Below are 21,015 nucleotides of genomic sequence, written 5' to 3' on the forward strand. Positions count from 1 at the left end.
TGAACGAGGTCTCAGTCACTGTGCAGATATCGATGTTCTCCATTTTAAGAAGTGCCTCGAGTGAGTGCATTTTGTGATTTAGACTTGTAGCATTGAGTGGCATCACCCTCAGTTTTTGCTTGCCTGTTCCTGTTACGGTGGTGAATTTGTCATTTTAACCTTGCCTAAAAAAGGCATTATAGGGGCGGAAAGAACCTTAGCCAGTATCCGGAATCCCAGGGGTGACAGGTGCAGGCTCTCTCTGGCAAAGCATCATGGTCTGTCGACTATGTCATCCCAAGCAGACAGATACTGGATCCCTTTAGAATGGCACACCTACACACTTACTTTTAAGTATATAAAAGCTGATATGTTTAACATTGTTAAAATATTACTGAATTTTTGTTACTGAGGATCGCTTTTCTGTGATGAATAAAGGCATGTTGCTTTGAAACACTACCTGGGTTTCATGATTTTTGGAAATTATTGTGATTGAGCTCATCGGTGAAGTTTTAAGACCACTAATTTCTCTATTCTTTACTTTCATATAAAATTAGTACTGGCTGCAATATAAACATCAGCTGTTCCTTTAACATTAATGCAATGCTTTAAATATTTTGACTGTTTTAACAAAATGGAGTTTAATTTGTTGGAAAGATTGTTACATGGCACTGTCACTGATCTAAAGAAATGCTTTAAGAAAAAAAGCAAATATAAGCAAAAAAAATCACTTTCTTTTCTTTTCTTTTTCCCAGCAGTTAAATGGTATATCACAGTAATTAAGATGATACTGATAATTATTCAGACATAAAGCAGTCTCCAGCTTTCTTAAAGGGACATGGCTGCATTACCCAGAAGAATGTATAGAACCTATCTGGGTAAAGGTTAGAATCGTTGGAGTATTCACACAGGTGTGATGTGGGCCAGAGGGCATGTAAGAAAAAGAAGGATTACATCAGGTGAATACAATATAATTGCATAAACTGCAAATCTCCAAAATAAAACTGAAATTATAGTCACAAATCAAAGTGCTGAACAATCGAAGCCCATTACTATAGATCTAAATACATTGGGGTAGAAGAAAAAAATAAACCACAAAGTAGTTAGCTCTTGAAAGACACTCGAACTCATGGGATACAAAAGCTAGATGTTCATTTCTTAAGAATTGTGCAAAATATAGGTACTGTATCACCCCCTGGAGAATCAGTGTCTGGAAACATAGGCACTTCAACTATTTATAATCTCAAAACCTGTGTATTTTAGAGGTGCTTAGGTCCCTGCTTGCAACCTTGAGAATATGTTTTTGCTAATGCTGCACCTATATGTATCCAGCCAAATAGGATTTGTATTCAGTTTTCTTTATGGGATATAAAATACTGGAAAAAGCATGAAGCAGTATTCTTAACTCTAATTCTACATCAGAAATGCATAAAACCTCCAGGTATTGTGAATCTTTTGCACCCTATAGCGTATTGTGTGCTCTATAATTATTGACTGACCACAGCAGTTCAGAGCCCCTGCCAATTAGTAAATAGATCCCTTAGCTACCATACATAAATAATGAGATGATAGATGATAAAGCATAAACGCACATGACGTCCACAAGGAACTCTTAGCGATTTTAGGATCCACGTCTGCACTCCATCATGCAAATAAGATCTCTGCTTCTCTTTCCTATCTGTGAAATACGTGTCACATTTGACTGTGCACTTTAGCTTTAGGAAATATGTATGGAAATTGTGATATTTCCAAACTTATACATATAATTCCATAATAGTAAACTGACGGCAGACAGACTACTGATTTATGAGACTAGCCTTCAGTATTTTCTACACTCCACTCCACTCCTCCTTCTTGGTGAACTTTCCTTCCATATCTCCCCATCTGCTAAAGCTTTAATAAACGGTATATATTTTTTGTTTTTCACCACCAAATTGTTTAATAGCAAGCCTTTTACTATCATCAGCTCCAAATACATTAATAAACTCACATGTCTTTAAATTATTTCAGTGATATCTGGTGTACATACAGAAATAATCCCCAATTCCTTGGGTACAAACTTGTACTTTGAATAACTGGGTGTAGGTGTTATTCGGCTATTATACCATATAATGATTCTGTGTATCTTCTGCTTTTACAGCTGCCTTCTTTTAGAAAAGCTAATTATCTAATTACCTTGATAAGATAGTAGCGTCACCAGTACTGCTGTTGATGTTACATCAAATTACATGGCTCAGTGCCACAGCACATATCTTAAGAAGTTTAGATCTCCTGAGGATGGAGCTGGGGCACTACTTGCAGAACAGTGCTGAAACCAGAGTGCCAGCTGTTAGTTTTTTTTTCCTTTTTTAAATTTAAATAAGTGGCCTAAAAAAAAAAAAAAAAAAAGAACTCAGACGTTTTACTTACTTATGATATACATGTCAATCAAGAGTTCTTTTTATTGGCTGGTGGATATAGTACCTTTATTGTACATGTAACTATAGGGTCATTCAATAGGGTGACCTTTGTCAAAGGAGCCAGATTGTGATGAAATTAGATACCTATCGATCAAGAGGATTAATTTTTAGTTTTAACTGTCATTGATATATATTTTCACAGTGCTGGGCCCTTAGGGGAACAGTATTATGGACGTGATCTGTTTTGAATGTGTGTGTGAGACTTAGATACATTTGATACTTTTTACTTTCAGCAAGATCAAAACCAAGGGAATATTGTTATTTGGTTTGATGTTTTTATTTGAATCTAGTGCATACTTGCTTTAGTTTAACTTTTGATTTCTGAAGTACTCCATTTGGAGTTCTCAAATTAATTGTAAGTCTGTTTATTTCAGACTTTAAGAACAAAATTGTTTCTAAGTGTCCATGTATCGATCCATCCATTTTCTTAACCATTTGCTCAGGTGCAAGTTTACAGTTGTACCAAGCCATGTAGACAAGACTTCCCCACCCTCAGCAAGTCTCCAGCTCATTCTGATATGTCCTCAGGCATTCCTAGGCAAGCTGAGAAATATAATCCTTTCAGTCTGCTGGCTGCCCAGGGTATCCTCCTAGAGGGCCATACCTCCTACACCTCCTATGGGAGGTACCTGGAGGACATCCATATAAGGTTTTCAAATCATCTCAAAGGATGGAGGATCAGGGACAAATAGCTTAGCAGCTGCCCCAGGTGCAAGGTGGTAGGGGGCATGCTCGTGAAGTGCATTTCCTGCATTCTTCTTTCTATGCCAGTATTTCTGAATGCAGGTACAGAAAATATTTCTGAATGCAGGTACAGAAAAGGGAGTTTAGCACATCAGCAGTTTGTGTGGGCTAAGTTTAGTAAGCTGATTGCTATAAATATTCCAATTAGCTTACTACAGTTAGAGAAACAACAAAAGTTTTTGCTTTGTTTTATTATGCTCTTCTAATGAAGATCTAGGTCATGTTTTGTATCTTTGCTTGGAAAGCCATAATAAGAGAGTGGATTTTTTTAATTGCTCTTCTAATGAAGAGTTGGAGGAAGAAGGAGAAGGCATGTTTTTCTTTTGTTTTTCCAATGAAGAAATGGGGCAGGATATGGGTGTCGCTTTCACTGAAGAGTTGGGGGAGGGAGGGGCATATATTTAGAGTGGCAGTACAAAAGGGGCAGCTAGAGCATTTCTTTTCTTTTCTTTTTTTTGCTCTTGCAATGAAGAACTGGGCAAGGGGGAGGTGGCATGTATCTGGCTACCTACCATGCCAGTGCAATGGAACAGGCAGACATTTTTTTTTTTTGCTCTTCAAATGAAAAGCTGGGGCGGCAGAGCACCGGTACAGAGAATGGCCCCAGGTGTTAAAAAAGCCAGCTATACCGCTGACAAGGTCTGTACGTTTTGATCCTCCTAGATGGCCAAGTACCTTTTCTGTATCATGGGGCATGATCCTAGCTACCCTGTTAAGGAACTTCATTTCTATTACTTGTATATGTGATCTCATAAGCCCAGCACTACTCAAGGTTCATGATGAGAGGTGAGGATAAGCAAATTGACTGCCTGATAAACAGAGCTCTATTCAGTAACTCAACTCACACTTCACAACCACAATCAGTTACAATGCCTGCATTGCTGTTATGGCTAAATCTGATTGCCAATCCCCAGATTCCCTGTACCTTCACTCATAAATAAGGACCAAACTTATTTAAACTCTTCCAACTGAAGTAGCTGATTTGCCTTAATTTGTGTATAGCAATCTACTATTTAAGAGAGAACTATGACCTATGACATAGTAGGGCTGATTTTCATCCTTTCTGCTTCACATTCAACAGCAAACTACTTCACTTAATGCTGGAAATCATAGTCACCTCAGGCTAGTAGGGCATAACTTGCAAGCAACAAAGATGCCACTATCATATCCCACAAAAATGGATATTCTCCAGAACTTCTGTACACCTTCATATCCTGTCCAAGTAAATCACAGGCATGAGGGAAGACAAGATACAACCTTGGTGGAGTCCTCTACCTACAATGAATATATTAGACTTAGCACCAAGAATGTGGACACAATTCTCACTCCTCAGTGACTGGCAACCAGCACATCCACTGGACTATGTACTGCTGTAGCACTTTCGTAAGACATAAGTTCATAGCTTCATAGGTAGTCATGAGGCATGCAGGCCAGGAGACCATTAAGGAGCCTTATTAGGTTCATAGGTCAGTACTAAGCTAACTTCCCTTACAAGCCATTTTAAGCCTAGTCAATTATCCCTTGTGAGACTCAAACCCTGCACCTTGTGTTTGTAAGGCAAACACCTTAACCATTAGACCACCCTCCCAACCCTAACTCAAATTCCTAATTGTCCTAAGGCACTGTCTAAGTGATTTGTTCATGGGCAAATGAAGATGAAAAGATTCAAACCCTGTATCCCTGTCACAGGAAGCAGCTCATTAACCAGTCAGAGCTTTAGTCTAATGCACTAATTAACATTCTGGGCTATATGGTCATGTGACTTTCTTCAAGATGACAAAACAGGTAGACAGTATTGCCAAAGCCTGCAAGACTTCTCCCATATCTCTGCAAGGCAGTGCACCTCAGCCAGATTAGAACCTACCTTACTCTTTCTGAAATAGAAGCTTAGTTATGGATTAAGTCTTTTCCACAGCCTGGCATATGCTTTTCTAAAGAGGTTAAGGAATATGGTATCTCTATTGCTGGAACATACCCTTCTGTCTCCTTTATTAAAATGAATACCACTATCCCTAGTTTGCCAGTCAAGACGTACTGTCCTAGATTTGCTTGTAACATTGAAAAGGTATATTAACCACATTGCCCCCTCAATGTCCAGTGCCTTCAGCACTTCCAGCTGTATCATTCACTCTCACAGACTTACCAGAGTAGAAATATTTAACTATAGCAGTGAACTCTCTGCTGAATTGGATCCAACTGTATCACCTATTCTGGTACTTCCTCTTCAGAGTTGGGTATTCTCATTGGATTCAGACACTTCTCAGTGGTCTTTCCATTTGTTGAGAATGTCCCCAGTCAAGGTCAGTGACTATCCACCCTTGATGAGAGTAGCCTGGGCAGTATCCCATATTTTTTCTCTTGAGTCACTGGATGGTTTGCCAGAACCTCTTAAGGGTGTTGTCCATAATGCATTTTCCAAGATCTAAACAATCTCATCCCACACTTAGGCCTTAAGTTAGGAATCTGTCATAGCTACCTTGGTTTGAAGATACCTATCAGTCATATCTGGACTCTACTCACCAAACACTGCATAGGAGCCCTCTTTTGTTACCTCAGCAACTTCAACAGTAGATTTTGGGACTACTGGCATTGCAAGTGTTGACCACCTTTTAGCTACAGCTTCTTGCTGCTTCCTCAGCAGTTGTTATAAATACCAGGGCCATTCAAACTCCATACATCCCTAATCTATCAAAGTATATGGGAGGAGGTCTTCTAGAGGTGGGAGCTGAATGCATACCATACGGAAGCATTGGTAAGGAATTTCCAGAATGGTCTCAATATATATTAAAGATAATTAGATCTGTCCAACCATTGTCCAAGCCATCATACTCAACTCAACACTAAATGTTAATCAGCTGACATCTCAAAATCTGTCTTGACTTGAGTAGCCATTGCATATAGCCTCATATCAGATGGTAAGCTGACCAAGTCATTCAGTGACCTTTGTAAGTGCTATAATCAATAATTCAGTTACTAACAATTAGAGCAGCAACAGAAAAGCTATTTGTTTTATTTTAACAGTGTTTAGCGGACATTCTTAGGTAATTCTACCACCGACACTGAATTTATCATTAGCGCTTTTATTACATTTTGGTATATTGTATTATAATATTTTTTATTGTATTGTCATATTTAAATAAATTATATCTGGCATTGCTATATAATAAAGGAGATATTTGCTTCAGTTGCAAATCAGAGAGGGAGTGACTTGAGAGGTTTATTATAACAGTTTGGTTTAGAATAGTTAATATTTCATTCTTTTAATTTGATTTATTGCTATTGTATTAGCATATTATATTGACAATAGCTTAAATATAGTTTATTAATTTAAGATTTTTTTGAATAGCTAAATCAGTTTCTAATTTGGTTACTTTTTAGTTTGATTGTTTTAAATATTTTATTGCAACATTTTTGTATAGATTTATGTGAGTGAAACTGTTTTCCGTTTTAAATTTCTTCCTGCCTTTTCCTATATTCCTTTCTAAACTCCTCTCCTACATTCCTGATCTTTTTATGCTATTTATAGCATATTAAACAAAGTAAACTACAAAATGGACATTTCTTATGTGATCTTACTTATCAGGGATGTCACTGCAAATGGTCCACTGAGATCGGTGCACTACTCCAGTAAACAAATATAAATGAACAAATAAATAATACTTTCTGTCTTCATTTCAACAAACTAGTTCATGCACAGTTGTAAAATTTCTTCTTTCGACTAACCTGTTCTCTCTTCAACATCCGCTACATTCAATTTTACCACATCTTATCTTTTTTTTTTTTTTTTACTTGCTTATTCTTTCTTATGCTTTCTTCTACATGCTCACTTTATTTATTGATATTTGTTTACCGGGAAAGTCTGACTGGGTGATAAATACCCATTCTCAACAGAGGGTCAAGGAGAAAAGCTCCACAGAGTTAAATAACATCAAATAAAACACTAGTACAAATGTAATTAAAAAGTATACATACATATACATATATATATATATATATATATATATATATATATATATATATATATATATATATATATATATATATATATATATATATATATATATATATATATATATATATATATATATATATATATATATATATATATATATATATATATATATATATATATATATATATATATATATGGGTTTACTTTCTTTAAACAAAAGTATGTTTAAACGAATGTCACTTACCTGAGCTCATTCCTCCGAAGTGGCTTTACACTGAATGCATGGACTGCTGAATTCCTTTACCTGTGGAAGGAATCACTTGGCCACCATGGTAATACACCGAAATGAAGCAAAACTAAGCCCCCCACACCCCCTACTTAAATATACGAACTCCGAGATTGCACTAAACTAAATAGAGGGCAAAGTTCACCATGGTGGCTAAGAGGTTCCTTTCACAGCAAAAGGAATTCGGCAGTCCATGCTTTTTTCGATGTAATGCCACTTCGGAGAAATTAGCTCAGGTAAGTGACATTCGTTTAAACGTACCTTTGTTTTAAGAAAGTAGATCCAGATATATATATATATATATATATATATATATATACACACACACACACACACATACAGTTTGATGGTGGAATACATAGCTTAGACTAAAGCATGAGGAGACACCAGGGATGTAATAATAAAAAGAAATAAAAAATGATTACATGTGACAATCATTGTATTAGAAGTATAGTCTACTATGCTAGGAAATTAAAATAAAAAGCTACAAGCACAACATAAGAGTGAGGAGAGAGCAGGTATTCAAAGGTATAGATAAATAGTATGATGAGAGGTTAGATTAGTGAGATTCTAAAAAGCATTTGTTAATACATATCATACAGGTGAGGTACATAGACATATCCATGAGTTAGTGAGAAATTCTTTGAGCAAGGACTTAAATATGTAGAGACTAAATATAATTCTTATTGAATTTGGGATAGAGTTCCATAGTTTAGATATGCAGTGAGAGTATAAATTTTGCCCAAAACTTTTTTTTTCTGGTTTGTAGATTCCAAGCAGGTTTTTGTCTTGAGAGTGCAGAGGGAAATTTGGGAGATAGTAATGAAATAATGAGAAGATAGAAGGGCAGTTAGAGGCGTTATATAGTATTTTATGAGTTGGAAGAAGTTTTGTATCAGCTAGTTGCCATGGGAGTTCTAACCAGTTGAGAGCACAAAATGCAGAGCAATGGTGAGATTTATGTGGCAGATTAACTGCAAATTTAGCTATCTTATTATAGCATTGATCCATTTATGATCTCAGAGAGATCTGGATGTTAGCCAGAATAGGTGAGCCATAGAAAAGAGAAGGTAAAGGATAAGTGTTAGCTAGGGTGATTCTACTAGAAACATTAAGGATTTTTTCCTCTGTATAGTAGACAGATTTTGGTGAGTTATTTTTATACAGTTAATGTAGCTAATAGCACACTCTTTATTGATTGTGTAGCTTACAACTTCTTACAAGAAGTGTATACCCTACTTACCCTTTTTTCAATACATTTGACTATTTCTAACAACGTTTTTCTACAGATAGATGCAAGTCAGGAGCCCGAAATGTCCAAATCATTATTACCTTTCAACATATATAAATATTTTGTGATTGTAACTTTGGTCTTCCATTTTGCAGCTCTGGAGATATCTACCCCAGTCCAAGACCAAACAACAAATAGATTACATGACCATAGTGACTCTGATGGTCCTCTACTAAAGGTCTACAACTACTGCTCCTAAATATACCTAAATAATCAGACTACATGAAACAAGGTAAGTGGTAGATTAAATAGCAATAATTATTAAAGCATAACAATCACCAGATGACAGATCAGAATCAAGTTGAAGAATAAATAACTATAAGAGGAATATCAGTGGATCAGTCAATGTATTACGTTTTTTCTCTCTCTCCCTCCTGGTTTGGTAGATTGGTATTTTTGTTTAAGGTCTATGAATTGGGCAGATGGGGGGAGGAAACATGGGAAGATGCTGAGTGCATTAACATTGGAGTTTGTTTAGGAAAGATTATTGAATGACAAGATAAATTAAAACATTTCAGTCAACTGTTTAGTATTCTCATATGTGATATCAAGGGATGCCATGGTACTACTATGCTATAAATATGTCATAGGAGAAGGAATTTTATGGTGCAGTATTATCTACATTTATATAAATATGCTCCTTTGCAAAGATGTTCTTTGTTGCTTGTCTTATTAACTTGGTTCTGATCAGTTTTGAAGTCAAGCCACTTCTTCATGTACACTTTTGTGGTATAAAATCTTGATATATGATTTATGAGAAAAAGTATGCTACTTAAAGAAGTATTTAAATAATTAAATAATGTTTCAAATAAGTGGCTATTTGTCTTTGGAATCTCCAAACAACCATTTATTTATACCATCTGAGACCCAAAAGGAGGTATGTTTTGAAAGTATCATCTAATCTGTTTGATTATGCATTGAAACCACTTATCTTTAAGACTTCTGATCATTTAAAAGACGCAAAGAATTTGTGCTATGTCCAGTCAGTTCTACTTCTGTACAACTGATGGATGTTTTAGTACATAAAAATCCTTTGTATTCTAATATTAAGCATGACGATAGACTAGAGAGATGGATCACTGTTTTGAATCCCTTTTACTTACTTATATGGAAAATGTATTTTTTATAGAGTTTACTGCTTTTATTATGAAACACGATCTGTATTATTTCATGGTCAAATATTATTACAGCTTGTGATATACCCATGCAGTCTACTGTTATGCACAAAACAAATACATTATTTAACCATTAAGGAATTTCAGGAAATGATAAATTAGATCAATATAATTCAAATAAAATATTTTCGCAAGTTTATTGACAATAACATTTTAATTTTTCAAGTCAAAAAATGTAGTTAATCTTGTACTTTAAAATGTTGTTATGCTGATTTAAAGTAGATATTCAGCATAGTACAGAGTCTTTTCCATTTTTAAGATGTTCTATCAGAAAATAACAGTTGTGCTAGTAAGTCATTTAGAAAGTGACCTTCTATGAGCAGTCATAACTGCTATCCTAATTATGTGGTTAACTAAAGCATTATGATTGGTTCTCCAATCATAACCAGATTATTATGTATTCAACTAAAGAAACACAAAGATATCACAGTGGAAATCACGAATAATGCTCTATAGTCCCAAATGATGTAAAACCAGATTTAATATGAAAATTAATAAAGGTTAAGCGCTTTCATATATATACTAGACTTCATCAGAACATTGACAATATGAGTAAAAACATTTAAATATACTCCAATAGCAAGTGGATATTCAAATACAGTCATAAGTCTGTTGGAGATGTGGCGGAGCAAATCAGGGTGGAGTCATCAGCGTATTGGATACAGCTGACTTTTGGGATGACAGTATACATGTCGTTAATGAAGATGGAAAACACCAGGGGCCCTAGTACAGAGCCTTGTGGTACTCCAAGGGTGTTGGGTAGTAGGTTAGAGAGTTTGTTCTGCCAAAGAACAGCCTGCTGTCTCCCATTCAGGTAGGATGTAAACCACTGAAGGGCCTTAGTATCTAGACAGAATGTTTGAAGGGTGTGTATTAGAAGTTGGTGGTCAACCATGTCGAATGCCTTGGAAAGATCCAAGAAGAGGGGGGAGGGTATGTGATTGTTACGATTATGGTTTATGGTGTTGGTGAAAGCTAGTAGGGCTGAAGTAGTGCTGTGGTGTGGATGGAAGCCATGTTGGGTATCTGCCATGAGGTGATTCTGGATTAGGTGGTGCATGAGTTGTCTGTGAATACATTTTTCCATAATCTTTGCAAGCGGAGAGAGTATGGCTATTGGTCTATAACTGGAGAATTCAGTAGAGCTGGCTCCTTTATGAAGTGGGATTACATAGGATATTTTCCAGATGGTGGGAATTCTAGCTTCTGTTATGATTCGATTAATTAGTATTAATACTGGGTAGGCAATAGCATCAGATGATTTTTGAAGGTACTCGGTGGGCAGTTGATCAGCAGAGTGTGTGGTGGGTTTTAATTTTTTGATCAAGGTACGGATAAGTGATGTGGCCACTGGTTGGGCTAGAATTGGGTTAGGGAGGAACTCTGTTTCACATGGATGTGAAGCCTGTTCCAGAGAATGGGTAGTCTCTGGTTTACATAAATATCTTTCCGGTAGGTCCTATTTATATGACAGGCAAGGTTTAAGTCTTTAGAATGGGTGATATGCGGGTGCTGTTTGTTTTGTGGATCTGCAGTAAATCCATCAAATCAGCATGACAATGCCTTGTATGCCAGGCAGAATACAGAGATAGGGCCTTGAGGTGGCCTGCATAAGACATGTGAAGAACCCCTCTGGACATTCCAGTTGTTGAATATGCCTGTTAGGTACATACCAAAAGTGGCACTGTACTCAAAGATAGGTCTGATGACTGCTGAATACAGTGGAAGAATGAATTCCTTGGACTTAGATGCCATATCTTTGTTTATAAGTTTGTTTATAAGTTGCACAACATAGAATGATTTCCTCCCTACTGTAGACATGTGATGGTCAAAGGCTAGATTATTGTCTGTGTGTCTCCCCAAGTTGCTGACTATTGGGTCAAATTTTAGGGGTGTGTTGTCAATATGATAGTTAGCAGGGGTTGATGACTTCCTGAAGATACTATTATACATCTCTTGGAATTAAGTCCATGGCTCTGGCACAAGTTATTTGTCTGTGTGAAGCCTTCCTGGAGAACATTTGTGTCAGTGGGGGATTCTATGACTACCCCTAATTTGCAATCATCTGCAGATTTAGTCAGCCAGAGGCCACTGATATTGGCCTTGACTATTCACTGTCTTTAACTGAGGATCTCCACCACATGGTTGGCCTTATATCTAAGACTTGACCATTAATTTAACACCAGGGCACACTGCACTAGCTTCTGGCTAATTGCTCAGACCATGGGGCATCTAGTGAGCAACATACTGTAAGATACATTTTCAGTTTCTTTATACTTGTCAGCTCTTTTCTATTAAGCTCATATATTTTTGTAGGATTTCTATTACTCAGATTAGAGGTCTGTTCAGTAATAGATGATGACCTTGAGTATTTCTGACAATAATCCCTGACGTATAAAAGCTTAAAGACAAATCTTCTGCCTGAGTTACTCCATATGTCAAATGTCTCCGACTGGAAACAAATAAACATGTCATAAATACCCCATTACTAATATTCTTCCTTCATTTAAAACATTCAGACAGCTTTGAAACTAATTAGATTTTCCATTCCTTTAGCCAAAAGCAAATTTTTCCAAACACCCCAGACTAAACTCTTTCAAACCAACAACATAATTAAGGGTAATACTAATTCTATTCCATTCCCTAGTCTAGATAAAGATATTTTTGGGGTTTATTTTACTATTTACTTTAGAAACAAACCCTTTTCCTCCTCTGCCTAAACTGCTGTTTCATTAACATATCCTAATTAACAGACTATATTTGAATTCCAAAGTCTATTAGTCTCAGAAACCTTTGAAGTATTAACAAAAAAAATGAACGGATTTGGTTCCTCTGGCTAGGGTAGGTTGCTTATCTCCATTTCTTAAAATTAACTACAACCAGAATTGTTCTATTTCTCTTGTTTTTCAACAGACACCTAACAAAGTACATTCTCAAGCCTATACAAAATAGCAGTCATAGCCCCCATCTACAAATTAAGAGGTCCACAGCTACTGAAAATATATCGACCTACCTCTAGTTATTGCTCCCAAAATAAATTGATTGAAAAAGTGATACATTCTCATATAAGTACTTTCCCCAACTAACACAGCCTTATCACTACTACCCACCATGGGTTTACACCTACCTATAACTGGAACTAATACAGCCCTTGTTCAGTTGACCAGATGATCTATACAGCAATGAACTACACCATTTATGTATTCACTGATATTAGGTAGGCTATAGGTAGCATGTCACATGTTATTCTTTAGACTCCACAATCTATACTCAGGGTCTCTTCCCTCTCCTCTCACTAGATGGAATCCTGTTTGTCAAATATGCAGTTCAATGTTAGACTTATCAGCATTTCCTCAGCTTTATAGTTGTGTGCAGTGGGGTACTGCAAGGATGAGTACTGGGACCCATGATTTTTCATTCAACCCAAAATAGGTCTACAGAAATGTGCTAGTCGGTCGATATGGAGATGACATTGTGCTGTTAACCATAGATCCCAGAGATGATCAGGTGGAAGATGTGTTGCAAATAAGCCTTTCATCCTTAGAAGTTTGAACCAGTCAAGACGATCTCTAGGTCAGTGCATTAAAATAGAATGCCATCATATTTTGGGACTACAAGTATTTAAGCACTCTCTTAAATTCACTATATATCCTACTTTAGGTAGGACAGATTATTCAAGTTTATTGTGCCAAATGTGTTTTTGGACATATATGAAATTTTCTCAGACCACATAAGTAAAGGTGCCATAAAAGGGACATAATAAAACAAGACATACTATCCTAGCTTAAGAACACTTTCTCTATGACTGAGTTAATGCAGCAAATTATATTCAGCATATCATTAACTTGTGTTAGGGTGTTTTTAACAGCATTACAACTCAGGTTGTACTGAGTTGTACATTTGTGAAAATTTAAAGTAAATTTGTTTTGGACTACTTGCTGTGCTGTTCATTTGTACTACACTGACTTTTAGTGCATGCACTACTCCACAATTTGCTGGCCGGTGTTAAAGTTTGAGGTTTTAATAGCTATTCCAGAAAGTGACTTAGACAGACTCACCATGCATATAACAAAGCGAGTAGATTTGCTTTTGCTTCTTCTAGGAATATTCATCACTACAATACACTTGCCAGTCTTTGAACAGTTTATCTTACCTAAATTTTAGTTTTTTTCAAGCTATCTTTTATTTATTTATTTGCATGTGTTTACCGGGATGGTCTACATGGCCATAGTGAGCCCATTTTCAGTGTAGGCCCGGGGAGAAAAACTCATCACTAAAATACACAATACATACAATATACAACATACAATACATTCAATACAATAGATCAACATGATCAGCACATACAATGCATACATTGCAGTTGATGATAGAATGAGAATGGTGAAAACCTGAGTACAACGATAGATTACAATATCTTAGATAAAGTGGTTTACACAATTAGAATGTCACAAGTTAGGATATAACAAGTTAAGATAATTAAGTTACCCATGTGAGTAGCTTGGGTGCTTGCTACACAGTCTGAATAATTAACACTTAAAGTCCTAAGCTTAAGTATACGTGAGCAAATAGCAACCAAAACTGTGGTTAAATAAGTGTTTTGAGATATAAAGAGTAATATCATAGTAGTAATTAGAGAAAGTGTAAGGTAGTAGTAAAGGAGGGAGTCAGGTTATGGGAAGTGCAGTTTTGATACATGTGCACTGCCATCGAGAGGAAATGTGTTGTCTCAGGGATTTCTTAAAGAGAGCTGCATTGCAGGTAAACCTCATTGATGGTGGAAGGGTGTTCCATAGTTTTGCAATAGTAAATGAGTACAGCATCTGACAGGTTTGTTTTTTCTATGTTCAGGAGCAGTTGATTATTGGATTGTAAAGGTCTATTTGGATGATACTGAGTAAGAAGGGAAGAAAGAGCAAGGCAGTTTGATGGCTTAAATATAAACTTGTGCGCAGTGGATAACTGAATGGATGTAATGAGGAACAATGGTGAGAGAAGAGATGGAAGAAGAAAGGAAGAAGCTAGGGATAGTTTTGCAGAGTGATTGAGGAAGTATTTGTGTCTATAGAGGATGTCCGGTTTTTGATTTTTTTTTTTTATATTGGTATGAATATGCAATTAAATGTCAGGTTTTCATCTATGATTATACCTAGTAGTTTTGTATTTGGTACAACCTCAATGATAGTGTTATTTTGAGCATGACTAGTGAATTCTTCCTTGTCTTAGGGAAGTGTTTTTTTTTGGGGGGGGGGGCGAAAAGCACTAGTTTAGTTTTGTTGGGGTTTAGGGTGAGATGATTATTGGTCATTCATATTTCAGTAAAAATGAGAGCACTTTGGGTGAGTTGCTGTAGCTCAGATGAGGAATTGACAGCAGAGATGATGGTTGAGTCATCTGCATATTGGATGACAGTACCTTGGCTAAGAGTGGTATGAAAGTTGTTGATAAAAATGCTAAACACAAGGGGCCAAGTATGGATCCTTGGGGAACACCTGTAGTTGTGTAAAGGAATGGAGAGAAAGAATGTTGCCACTTGGTTGATGGTTACCTATTTGTGAGGTAGTTTGAGAACCAGTCTAGGGATGGAGCTGAGATGCATGTTACAGAGTTTAGTGAGAAGAAGAGAGTGAGAAACTGTATCAAAGGCCTTAGAAAGGTCAAGAAAGAGAGAAGAAACAATTTTTCTAGCATCTCAGTTCCAGTTAACTGTGTCCATGAAGAATATAAGAACTGCAGTAGTGCTGTGACCTGGTCTAAAACCATGCTGAATGGAAGAAAGGATATTGCGAAACAGATAATGAAGAAGTTGAGTGTGAATGCATTTTTCCAAAATCTTTGAGATGGGTAAGAAGATAGCAATAGGTCGAAAGTTGGAATCGGCTTTGTTGTTGCCTCCTTTATGAAGAGTCAGAATATATCCTTTTTTCCAAATTGTGGGTACGTGGAACTCCTGAACAGATCTGTTAAATATGCTGATGGGCTAATCAACAGAGCTGGAAGATATTTGTAGGAATTCAGGAGGCAGGTTGTCGGGGGCATTGGTGCCAGGTTTGAGTTTAAGTAGTAGTTTTTTTATAGCAGCGGTAGGTACAGGTGAATGAGAAAAGCTGGGTAAAGGGGGATTAAAAGTATTTTGTGTGGATGGATTAGGAGCCGAGTTGGTTTGTGGAAAGGTAGTGGTGAGAGTGGCTATTTCAGTGGGTGTTTTTTCTGGAGTTGCCTTTTCTTTCATTGCACTTCATTAACTATTTATGGAATTCTCTCTCATTCTCCATCAGAGGCATTATTTCCCTCTGAGACATAAAGTGGAGTTAATATATATTCAATATCGATATATGAATATTGTAGATAATATTAATCTCCCTTCTCTGTTTCTCACATCTTGTTCTCTGTATTCCTGTAACTTATGGCAACTTTTTTAAAGTTATGCAATTAGTTTTTGTGCTACTTGTTTGATTGTACTTAGCTACTTCTCCTAGAACTAAGAAATATGCACTTTTTCTAGGACTATAAAATCTGCATTTTTTTCTGAGAACTATTTATATTCTTCTTATACCTTTGTACTTTCATGCTAGACATTTTGCTTCCTATGCTTCCTGTTAAAAAGATCCTTTGCTCAATGGGATTTTATCTGATATTAACTAATTAATTATTAATTAATTAATCATACATTTTCCTCTGTTTTTCTTATATTCACTTTTGAACTGTGCATCCTTCATCTGAAGTGGAACCCAACAAATCTGACATTCCTGTACTTTGTGGCCTCCATTTCACACAAGTAAACAATATGCCTTTATCAAGCAGATGTTTTCAGTTAAATTTCTTATCAGATAAAGTTCAATGCTTCTTCCTCTGGTGTTTTACATTTTCAGCACAGAATTCTCAGACTTGCTAAGATGATTATAAATGTCTCTCATAACTGTTTGAAACTGCTAAAAGTTCTTGAAATAATTTAATATCAGGCAGTGTTTGTCTGTTTGGTTACGCTTAACACAGCCATTTATCTCCAAACAACTATATATAATTTGAAGTATTTTTCTTTAAAGCAAAGAATCTCAATTTGAAACTCTGGTTACCTGTTGGCAAGCCTTTTGGCACAGTAGAAAAATAACATGAATATTTCCAGATTAATGTGGTTAAAGAATTATAAAAGTCTTACCATAAGGACTGTGTTGTTGAACCTTAACCCCTTTATTTTCTGATTGAGAATTGATGTTTAAACAGCCAACAGAGGGCAAAGATTAAGACATACAAAATAATATACGGTAATTAATGTGTCCTTTGGCATCTGCAAAAATGTTACATGTAAAAAGCCAATATGGCAGCAGATGGCTCTCATGGATTACTTTGTTTGTGCTTTGCCTAAATTTTGTGGCCTGAGGATATGTAAACCTTTGTTTTATTTTCTCAGCATGTCCTGAGTTATTTTGTTCAAATTCTGCTGAAATGATTGTGGAATTGCCTGTGCACTGAGTGCATGCTTTGGGCTATTGAGGTGGTTTCTAATTTTGGCAAATCAAATGCTCTTGGCTGGTTTCTTTCATTCTGTTCATGTTCTTTGACTCCATGTATAGGGAATGATTTCTGTGTTACATAGTTAACTACACATGGCTGTAATTAGAGAAGTGATCCATGTTTCTATTCTTAATATTTGAGTTGTTTCCTTTAGTGACTGTTTCATTAAGAAACAAACTCTTAACTCAGGCCTGTCTACATACCTCAAACTGTACAGATTTTTGCAGAATGTCCAGATTTTTGCCTCAAATATTTGGTCTGTTCCTCATAGAATCTGTGTTTTTTGGCAAGTCATGGAGGACTGAAGTCACTAAATAATGAGCAAATAATGTCGTATATTTCAATTTCAGACTTCATATCCTTAAGAAAATGCATACTAACACAAATCCTTTTATTCTAGAAGCTTTCTTAGTTTGTAGGAGCAATATTTCAAATTGCTCCCTATTTTTGGACCTCTGTTCCCCCAATATTTTAGGCTTTGTCCAGATTTCCTGCATTAAGAGGTATGCCTGTCTATTTGATCTTTATCATGTTATGATGACAGGTCTTTTATCATTTGGAATGAGTGCACTGGGTTACTGTGGAACTCCAGGGAAGATCATTTGGACTTGTTACTCTTCTGTTTAGCTTCACTGTGCCTCTTATTACAGCGTTGACTTGTTTAGTCAGACTAGAAGAGTAGATAGTTTTTTACAACCTTCATTGAGTCACTTATTTGACCTTTACAGAGGGATGTAACTGTAGCAGGTGACTTTGTATACAATGACAGCTAATTTTATGGAATGCTGTGAACTTATCTCCATGGATTTGACTGTGCAAGCTCTGGTTCTCCTGGCCCTTTCAACACCAAATTAGTGATCTGTTTCCACCTCACTTAAGCAGTAGAATTTATACTCAGTATTGCTCCAGTATATACTGGAACCAAAAGTTAAATGTAACTGAAATATGTTATTAGCTCATCATCTACTGTACCTTCACATTATGCTGACTCATTAACAAAGTTTACACTTGAAATACTCAGTTTAAGTTATTCTTTTATATTTATCAGGTTGTTTGTCTTAGTTTAATTGCTTACAAGCCTGTTTTAAATAAACATCTGGATCAAATCATGTTGTAATCAGTAACTTAAAACTATAAAGACCAGTGTGACTGTTTTTCATCAGGGTTCTAATCTGACACTAGACTTGTCATGGGAGAGGTCTGTCAGAGGAACCTTCTGATTCTATTCCCCTTGTACATACCACTGAGGATTCCCCTGCAGTGTGTAAATTATTTGATTGACTGTGACCCTTTCAGAAGTGTAGGGGTGGAGCATTGCCGAGGTGGATACTGGTTCCATTCCTCCAAGAGAGTATTTGTATACTGGTCACAATGTCACTTAGTTGTCCAGGGATGAAACTGCATATTATGGACGGATACCTAGGAAGCACAAATCTTCATCACAGACCAGAATATGGGACTCAATCTGGTGGTTCCATGCAAAGCATAATATTCAAATGTGAAGCCTATCCACAATAAGTCTGACATTATTTCTAAGGTCTTTCAGGGCTTCCTGCTCACATTTCTTACTAAGACTGTTTATCCTATTGTCAGCTGTTCTTTTATTTGTCAGGATCTCAGTACTTAAACACCCTAAATGTAATACCATTGGTGGGATAGTGGTGTGTTTCAAATCTGATTTAAATGCAACCCGTGTTATTTACATAGAAACCAGTGTCCTCATATGTTATAGAAGCAAGACCAAATTGCAAGTTCTTTTTGATTATAGTTCACACCACAGTGTGAAGATCTACAAGCAGGAGTTCATGTACTTCCTCAATGGCTCAGTGTTGTTTCATCCATGCTGGCTTGTCCTGGCCTACTGCCTAAGCTGTATCAATAAACAGTCCACGGCATTTAAGACTAAACAGCTTTGTGAAGTGTGGTAAACTAATAAACTAAAAAAATAAATTACTCATTTGTTCCCAATCAAGTCACTTTAATACACAAAACAATTAAGTGCTTTCATTCCAGCCAGATATGGAACTTCATCAGAATAATAATATAAAGTACTTCTTGTCCATTAAATAATCCAAAAATGCTTATTCACTGGATACCATACCAATCAGATAATTCAAAATTAACGTAAATGCATAAACCAACAGAATGTACATCTCTTTGTCATTACTCATGAAATACTATGAATAACTATATTACTAGCTCTAGTTTATAAAAGTTTAATTTATAAACATAAAACAATTTCAGTTACTATTAATAGTTTTTTTAAAATTAATTAAAATTGCTTTAAAGCCTTCCTGTGCTAGGTATTAACATCATTATTAATCAGTTTATATTCCCATACTGACTGGTGTTTCCTTCTTAGTGTTTCTCATATAAAACTTTCTTTCTTTTGTATCTCCCCCCCGCTGCAGTGTTCCACATCAGGGTTTCACTGTATATCATCTAGGCTATGCTTATGTGTGTGCGCACACTAGGCTTTTTTTTTTCATACAGCACATTACCTTCTGTTCCTGTTGTGCTAGCATGGCTTGGCACAGTGTAGCTATAGGCATACAACAACCAGGCAGCCGCTGGCAGGCACTGCTCTAGCAGGCTTTTTTTTTATTTGGTGTAAGTAGACCAGAGGGGGGGGGGGCACTTAATAATGTGGGGGGGGCGTGGAGGACCTTTTTGCCTAGGGCACCAGTTGACCTAAGGCCGTTCTGGATGTCTTTCATGTTTTGCCCTTCCAGTAAGTTCCTCACATTTATATGTTGCCTGTTACTCCTCAACATACTGTAAAAGCAGAGCAAGTTGCCCTCAGATTTATGCCTTTGAGATAAATATTTACCATCTTTGCATGTCAGATCATAAGATGGCCTCTGGGCTGAGCCTAAAATTGGTCCATATAAATCAGCACTTTAGCTTAGTAAACAAATAAAATAAATGTTACAAAAAGAGGCTAAGATCTGGCAACAGACAATGGTCGTGTCAAAAAAGTACTTTGTTTCCACAGAACCGTTTCCTATGAAGCAGTGGAAACTGCAGACATATTTTGTGGATCTTTTCAGCAACTGAACTGCTTCCTTTTTTGCTCTAAGTAACTGTGCTGTGACTAGAGAATAGAAAAGCATGTATTATAGCTCTTAGCTTGTTAGGATTACACTAGTTTGGAAATATACCCAAGGATTCAGAAAGAATGCCACCACTGGTTATAGGAGCAAAATGGACTGTTTACAAGAGGTGGGAAACTAATCCAGAGACACATTAGCCAGAATAAGGAAATTCCTCAATACTGGCTAATTTGTATGTATGTGAATTACACTTAACCATAGCTAATCAGAATTTTCCTCTGGTAGGAAACACTAGAGGCCATGCAACGCATTGGCATAAGCACCCCTCAATTTACTCTCATGCACACATTCAAGCAGACAGACAGACATGCACACACATACCAACATACCTCTTACCTATCCCTGAGTTGACAGAATGTCCCTAAAGTCACTTATTATTTTGCCCCTGACCACGTAAATCACAGATCCTTACAGTCAGTCAGTAATGCCACTCATGTTAATGTTCATAAAGTGCATTGGGATGCTAGATGTGCTGCTTTATTAACTTTGAGTCCAAAATTC

The sequence above is a fragment of the Protopterus annectens genome, chromosome 12.part0, assembly GCF_019279795.1.
Source record: "Protopterus annectens isolate FY-2018-M chromosome 12.part0, PAN1.0, whole genome shotgun sequence".
Taxonomy (NCBI): domain Eukaryota; kingdom Metazoa; phylum Chordata; order Ceratodontiformes; family Protopteridae; genus Protopterus; species Protopterus annectens.